This window comes from Anomalospiza imberbis, chromosome 10 (genome assembly GCF_031753505.1).
Source record: "Anomalospiza imberbis isolate Cuckoo-Finch-1a 21T00152 chromosome 10, ASM3175350v1, whole genome shotgun sequence".
NCBI lineage: Eukaryota > Metazoa > Chordata > Aves > Passeriformes > Viduidae > Anomalospiza > Anomalospiza imberbis.
The window spans coordinates 18535949-18544118 of NC_089690.1; the positions used below are offsets into that span (position 1 = coordinate 18535949).

Here is an 8170-nt window from a genome sequence, read left to right on the forward strand (position 1 = left end):
TTCCTTTCCTACTCCCGTTTTAGAACTGTTTTCAAAATCCAATTTCCAACGTGAACAATTGAAAACCTGGCTTTGAGGCTGCTGTGACAAATCTGTTTCATACTGGTCTATAATCACAGTTTCCATAAAAGATCCTGAGATAACCCCATGTCAGTTTATGGTCTCCTTACACATCATAAATAGTTATCTCAAGTCTTTCTGCTGATGACATCCAGTTTGAACAACAAAAAAAAAAAAATAGTGTGGCTCTCTGCTATTCCTTGCCTTTTTTTTTCTCCTGTCCTGCAGCCCTGGCCACAAAATTCCCATTCTCCTACTGTGACATTGGTTAGATAAATTTGGCCAAACCAGAGAAGCACACAAGTACAAAATAGTAATGAGCTTTTCTACAAATGGTTATCTTGGACACATATCATTCTTGACTCATTTTTTATTACAAATAAAATCAATTTTATGCAAATGCAATATCACATTGAAAACACACTACACTTATGTTTTTTGGATTCTCTGAATGTAAATATAGTCAATATTTTGCTGACATTATTGTGTAAAATATACTTTGGGAAGCAATTAATTTTGAGTAATTCAGAGTCTATGAAAACTGACCTGTATTTGTGGGTTAGACTAGTTCTAATTATTTAATTTTTTTTTGTGAAACCTAATTTTTTTTTTTTATATTGGATTAAACTGTGGTTCAGAGACAGTTCTGTGATGGCTTTTCACTGGCAAAGTCCAAATTTAAAACTTAGTCTCTGCAGTGCTGGATGTGAAGGCACCTGTCTCAATAATTGATAAATGTGCCAGCACAATCATAATTGAGAACTAGTTCTTTGTAGAAAAGTACAGAAAAACTGAGCAAATCCAAAAGACCCGAACTAATGCAATCCTTTCATGCCTTCTCAAACACCTAGGGAATTCTGCCCAGTTCTGCTGACTCTTACCAGTGTCATGTGCCATTAACACCCTTCAAGCAGGTCACTGTACAAATATGGTTTCTTGTGGAAAACATGACAAAAATCTCTCTGTAGAATCCATCACTTCCTGCAGAATTCACCAGCCTATAACTCTGTATGGCCATGAAGTTTTGCAGTAAGCTCCAGATCAATTGCAGCTCTTGACATTTATGTAACTTGAATGCTAGAGAACATACATTTTGGGTTGATTCCTATCTGTTACCCACTAAATGGATCAATAAGGCTTTTTTTTTCTTTTTCAGTGAGAGAGGGTCTACACTTGACATCTTCTTTTAAAGTTGGACAGACAGTTTCATTCAAACTGCAATGCTCAGCAATCTCTGATATTCTAGCAGCACCCAGCTGCTCTTCCATTGTTAAGACATGGTTCAAATCTCTATTATAAACCTTTTTTTTTTCTTTTAATTAGTTTAAAATGCAGCTGTAAAAATTGCTTTGGGATGAACTTTGGCATGCTGAGCTGACTGCTGGCCTCTCTTTCTCTTGTCGGCCCTTCCCCACTCTACTTTAAAATTTGAATTGAGATTTATTCTGCCTGGAGATAGAGGAAAAAAAGCAAGTAATAAAAATAACTTATTCCAAAACTAATAGGCAGACACCAAGCCATCAGACATCAGGTATGTGGCTTGACTATGTATTAAAAGAAACCTATTAGATAACACATATTTTCAAGTGCCAGACACCAAAATCTTCCCAGCATTAAACTAAGAGATGTAACAGGTAGGTCGGTGTTAAAGCTCCTACATCTGAAAAAGAGCCTCCATCACTAAGCCAGGATTCTCCTCCAGGCCACCAATTCAGCAGTCCTTGAAGCCACTCCGAGGACTGAGGAGGTAGACAGGACTGAAAGTACTGTAGCAGTGCCCTTTAATACACTGCTTTTATCATCAGCAGGTCAATACAACTGTCTATACTGTACATGGAATATTTTAACAGGTCAGAACACACCACTGCATGACTGTTTCAGTGCCCCTGCTTCCTCAACAGGGAGTTCACTCTCCACAGTAATGCAAAACAGAGCTATTAGGAGGCAGACAGTTAATTATCATGAAAAAAGGTAATAATATGTGCTGTCTCTGTGAGGCATTCTCGGTGACTACCACACTGATATAATCAGCAAACTACACGAGGTTCAGAGTTAGCCTTGCTTGTGCTGGAAGTAATTAGCTATCAAATTGATCTCCAGCTATTAGAGCCCATGGATAGGATGCCTTCTGTCAAGTGTACAACTAGCTATCCCAGCAGCCTTCCATTATGCCTGAAGCACTAGGATGCACTGCAGAGGACCCTCAAATTTCACCCAGAATTTCCATGCTTTTGTAGATTTAATTAAGATTGTGCTTAGTCAGTAGAGAAATGCAACATTTTGTTCTTGAACCCATGCCCATATTTGCTAGCAGCTATTGGGGCTTATAAGTATCAAATAACAAAATGCTAAATGGTGATATTTAAAGTCTAAAAAAATAGTAGGAAAAATAGTTTTGTTTCTGAAAGAAAATTCCAGAAGTTGTACTTGACAATGTTAGAAACCTCCAAAAACGTTCTGAAATCTCAGCACAAGTAGCTATTTGCACCTGACACACACACACATTACATACCTTGGGAAAAGAAGCTATTTGTGAAACTTCCTTATGGCCCAGTGACATGATGCTCCTCACGCTGACAGCAGCAGCAGTATAACCAGGGTGATACAGGCAACAATTGAAAAATAGTCTGCCAAACAACAAATTCAATCATAATCAGCACATGCTTTGCCACAAGCAGATCCCCAGCCCTTGGTCTCGCCTATCTCATCTCTGTTCACTGATAAAAATGATTTGGCCTTTACAAACTGTTACTATGTTCTGCCTTGAACAACATCTGACAGCAGTGAGGCTCACAAGTTAAATAACAGAACATGCTTAATTTTACATTTTAAATATAATAAAACCAGAAGCAATCTCAGTAATATTCACTTCACACTTCCACATAAATAAATAGATAAATAATCCAAATTCATAAAAATCATGTTTATCAGAATTAATCATTCTCTTCCATCACTGTATGGTAGAGACTTTATAACTTGTCATATCTTTCAGCACTCTTTAGTCCTAAGCTTCAAAATTATATTTTTAGAACATATTTTCTGCCTCAGAAGACTCTCTTGTAACTTGTTTTTGGGTGATGGAAATATTAGTATTTTTGTAATAGCAGTTAAATGCTAAATCATAATCAAAGCTAATGCTAATAACAGTTATACATTAAATAACTTGGTAATTGTTTTTTAAATGGTTTTGTGCTCTTTATTATACCTTCCATCAACGGCCCACAGAATTATGACATTGTGGTGCTTTTGCTATGAAATTCTTATCCCAGAATTTTTATGGCCTGAAAGGACAGAAACAAATTCCCAGTTCTTTTCATTCCAGGGAGCCAATCTAGGACAAATCCAGGACTTTCATTTTCTATGTAAAATATATAAACTGCGGAATCCAGGAAATAGGGTTCTTTATTTTCTGTGCAAAGCAAAAAGGCTCCAGTGCTGCAGCAGGGAAGCACCAGAGCTGCATGCACTGCATACCAAAGACAGCTCCAAGGGCATCTCTGCTTTTCTCTTTGCACTAGAATGTATGAACAGTGCACCCTATTGCTGAGCCCCAGGATGCAAGTTACTCTTAAAGAAAGTGAGAAACTATTACTTCAGCCTTGGCCAAAACATATATATATGTGTGTATATTTAGTTATGGAGTAATAATGTGGAAGCTTATAAAGGAGTACAGTTGATTTATTTAAATCTTAGCAGCCTTTGAGGCAGAGCTTTGCAGAACAGGTATTCCTGAGGGCAGAGGTACAGCACAGCAAGGAACACAACAAGCTGAAGCTGCTAAGCTGAAGTTGAATTTAACTTTCCATTAGGAAGCTTGGATCAGTTACTCACATGCTAAAGGCTTGCTACTATTTGGGTTAAATGAAGTGTTCCTTACAGCTGTAATCACCATGTACAACACAGTTTTGGCCGTGGCCATTTCCTCTCTGTCAGAAATCCATCCATAGCTCCACTTGGAACCCATGTGCATGTGAGGATTGATTTCCTGACGTTTTGTCAGTGCCACTTCTCCCTGCATGACTGCAGATCTGATTAGAGGCAGAAATGTGCCTGGATGGAAGGCATGTGTTCCATTTCCTGCCCCTGGCAGCAACCAGCTCCACAGGGTTCCACCAGCAGCTCGTGTGCAGCAAGTCCCTCCTCTGCCTTGCCCTCGCCCAGAGAGGGGAAAAAGGAACAGAAACTTGTCAGAAAACAAACAAAGAGAGAGAGGGGGAAATTCAAGTAAACAGCGTAGGAAATTTAAGAGAGACTGAGAATAAATCTCCGTCCCTAATCCCTTTTCACCTTTTTTAGACCAGATCAGATTAGATTAGTGTGATTTCACTTTTTGGTGCAGAACAGCATAAAACAGCAAAATTTAAATGGCACCAGAGGGAAGAGGGGAGGGAGACAATGAACTCCCATGCTAGAATGTTGGCAATATTGTGAATAGAAAGCAATGTTTTCTCAGGTTTTGGTTATTGTGCATTTTAAGTGATGCCATCTCAATTTCACTTGCTGAGTGGCTGTAGAACAGACTGCAGAAAACTGGAATGAGCCTCCAATAAACTGCCCCAATGACAGCCATCACAAAACTGGGAAAGCTACTTTCAAGCTAGTTCTCATTAATTGTTCCCACACCATCTTTCCTGCTTAACACAAGCTGTTGCAGCCAGCAGCTTATTCCATTAGGTTCTAAGAGTACAAATTAACCCTGAAGAAAGAAAGACACTGAGAACAGTAAAAGAGGGAAGAAGGAAAGAAGACGAGAACAGGGGCTGAGAATTGAGGTGGCTCCTGAATTAGTTGGATTCACTATTCATCCCTATATTCTTCCAAATAAGTATCTACAGTCATTGCTGTGAAGAAAGTGAAAAAGGAGAACATGGCACACAGACATCACCTCATGGGTTTGGTTTTTTCAGAAGTATTTTTAATTAAAATTTTGAAAAGCAGCAATTTTGTTACAATCATGCATTCATATGTTTAAAATCTGCTTTTAATTGAGGCAGATTATTTAATCAGCAACAGTTAAAAGTATTTTATAAATGCAGACATTGCACAGAAATCTGAAAACTTACAGGGTTTTTGATGTCATGAGGACATAGCACATGACCCTAAAATGTTGTCCCAGTCCAAAGATGTACCTTGTTCAAAGCCAATCCGCAGGTTTCTGAAACAGAGACCTGTTGGGCTGGTTTCTGGAACATTAGACACCTCTTTCATGGGACCTAGGCTTTTTTACAAGAGATATAGTGCTCTGGAGAGCATCCAGGGGCAGCTGTCTGAGACTGAGCAAAAGACAGCACCTGGAGCTATAAAGATCTACTTCAAATCTTGGAAAGAGAGGCAGGGTTTATTACCTACAGGTTTATTTGGCCTTTGGACATTATTGGAGCATTCTCTGACTGCACTAAATATATCAACTGCATCTGAGATCAAGGCTAGATTGCTTTGTTCAATCAGTGAATGAACAATGACACAATCAGCAGTAACCACAAGAAAAGGTATCAAATCACATAATCTGCTTGCAAGTACTATGATCATGGAAGTGAGAGGGGAAGTTCTCTCCATCATCAGCTCACAAACCAAATCACAAAATCATCAATGAATATCCACTGGTACATAGAATTAAGAGAGAATATTGTTTTGAATTTATCCCCAAGAAGCAATTCCATCTCAATCCCCCATTACAGTTTTCCTCAGGTGTGGCAAATTGGATGGGGTCTACAAGAGCCAAATGCAAAGCTGAGAATACCAACCCTCCCACTAAAAATGAAAATACTTTTACTTAAAGTCAAGTCTAGACTGAATGCACATTGTGGAAGCTTTCCTACCTCTTTTCCAATGCAATGAGGCTTATTAATCCATCTTTAGCATGGCAAGAAAAGAGGAGGAAAAAATATTGATCATTAAGGTCAGAGAAATACAGCACTAATAAAGAAGAAAAACATTTTTGAGCTGCAAAGTGAACAAAAGAAGATGACAAGGCTGTTACATTACATTATGTCACAACTCAATGACTAGTGTGCATTGACTTAGCTGGTTTCATCTCATTCATTTCCTAGAGGAGAGCTGCTCTGTTTGGTGGACACTCACTGCAACTGACAACATCAGGAGTCTTGAGTGAATGGAAAGTCAGCACTTCATCTCAGAAATGGTCCCTTTCATGAAATTTGAAGGACACAGACATGGTATTTCAAGTAAACTTTTCTTTATTCTACAGATGTAATCAATATTTTTAGCTTCTGATATTTTTCATGACTGTTAAATCACTTTGAGAAAAGGGGTGGTTATCTAAAACTATATATGAAAATTAAGAGAACCACTGATGAGTTACTGGAACAAGATTACATGTCCATAATGTGGAAGCAATGGTTGTGCTGAAGTAAAATAATTCTAATTGGCTTAAAGATTTTCAGAATAAATGGCAAATTGATAATGAGCAATTTCACTTTGATAGCATTACAATGCCAGGGATTCTTCCAAATCAATTCCTATTTCCTCCACAAAAGAGGTCTGCAAATAGTAATTGCAGAAAACACATCTTTACTGTCAGAACAGAGCAGTTTTTGTCTCTGAAATTGGATCAGCTCACCTTTTTCAACTGCTCTTTTCCACTGAACTCTAAAGCAGTGCACAGTGGGATGAGACAATGGGGAAGAGACACCAGGACTGAGGGGCTGTGCACACAAAGTGCCCAGTATGTTATCTGGAACCCTGGTGTGTCTAAGGACAATGCTGACTGAACCAGGCATTTTAGACAGGCCTGGAAAATAAACCAAAATTAAACCAACTTTGATCTGTGGAGGTCAAAAGCTTGAGAGACAGCGTTACCCTTCAGCATGACTCCTAAAGTAAGACTGTACAATATCACTCTCAGTCTGTCAGGCATCTTATTGCTTTCCACACTGTATTTGTTAAGACTGAAGATTTCCAGGAGTGAATCCTTTAAAAGCTCTGATGCAGCCCTTCGTGTGCTAACACAAACCATGTGATACCACCAGCTCTGTCTGTGGGCAATGGAGCATTTGGGACTTAAGAAGCTGTGACATGTCAGAGAGGAGGCAACACCACAAAGTCCTGTGACATAAGAAGGCAAAATTAGCAGCTAAACAAGAGAAAAAGTAAATAGCAAAAGGCATCAAGAGGGAGAGAATAACCAATAGTAAGCACCAAGGAGGAAAAAGTATAGCCAGAACATTTCTGGTGACTACATGGACACAGGAATATTTTGAAGATTATGTCAATAGTCCTCCCACACTTGCTAAAAATCTAGAACAGACATTTTTCCCATATCCCTCCCTGCATTTTCAAAAAATCAAAATGCTTACAGTGATGTACTTCACAATCTTCCAAATCCCCAGGGGTTTGCATGATCCAAGATCATGGCAAGTTCAATGAACAAAATAGGAAATGGAGAGATGTCATCGTTTCGTTACCCCTTAAAGATAAGGTTCGGGGAGTCTCTCAGTGCACAAAGTGACTGCACCAGCTGCTGCCTTGAAAGGGTGCTGGCTTTCCAGAAGGAGAAAACCCTGCACATAATGCACAGGGATTTTGACTGAAAGAGGGGATGCCAACAAAGCTTTTGGAGCATACTGTGATATGGCTGGTAATGTGAACCTCTCACGTCCAGCCTTGGCGCTGAATGTTTCATGGCACTGTGGGAGCTGATCTATCCCACCTAGACAATTAGGGGTTTCTTCTCATCACCAGCTATGCAGCTTGGCCATGACTGAAGCTCTCCCCAGATACTCCTTACACACCATTCTCTGTTTACAGCACTTACAAAAAGACTAATTGTACCTATGATCCTCTGAATTCTTGCTTCTTAGAGATTTCCATAAAGCCAGTGGCAAAGGAAGTTTCTGTTAACTTGGACGTCATGAATGACCCAGACAAGCCTTCAGTGTCACTCTGCTGTGCCATCTGCAGGCAGATCTAGTCCAGACAATCTGCTCAGGAGCATTTTCCTTTTACATTGCAGTTCCAGCAGCTTCACTGCAGCATAAAAAGCTCATCCCCAGTGGCCACACTTTAATAAAGGAGACACTTCCTAAGAACAACATGGTTAAATATTATTCTGGATGTCAAAGATGAGGAGAACTTCCCGAGTCCTATCAGA

The 8170-nt window shown here is 39.3% G+C and overlaps 1 long non-coding RNA gene across 3 annotated transcripts in view; it reads right to left on the reverse strand.

The window, feature by feature from the left end:
- The window catches only part of LOC137479583 (uncharacterized), a 38459-nt gene extending 33659 nt beyond the window's left edge, over window positions 1-4800 (reverse strand). For all 3 annotated transcript variants that reach the window (XR_011002363.1, XR_011002361.1, XR_011002362.1), the window contains exons 1-2: window positions 3892-4800; window positions 2573-2687 (exon numbers count right to left, since the gene is read on the reverse strand). This is a non-coding gene — a long non-coding RNA (uncharacterized lncRNA). The remainder of the gene's footprint in view (window positions 1-2572; window positions 2688-3891) is intronic.
- Window positions 4801-8170: the final 3370 nt, after the last annotated feature.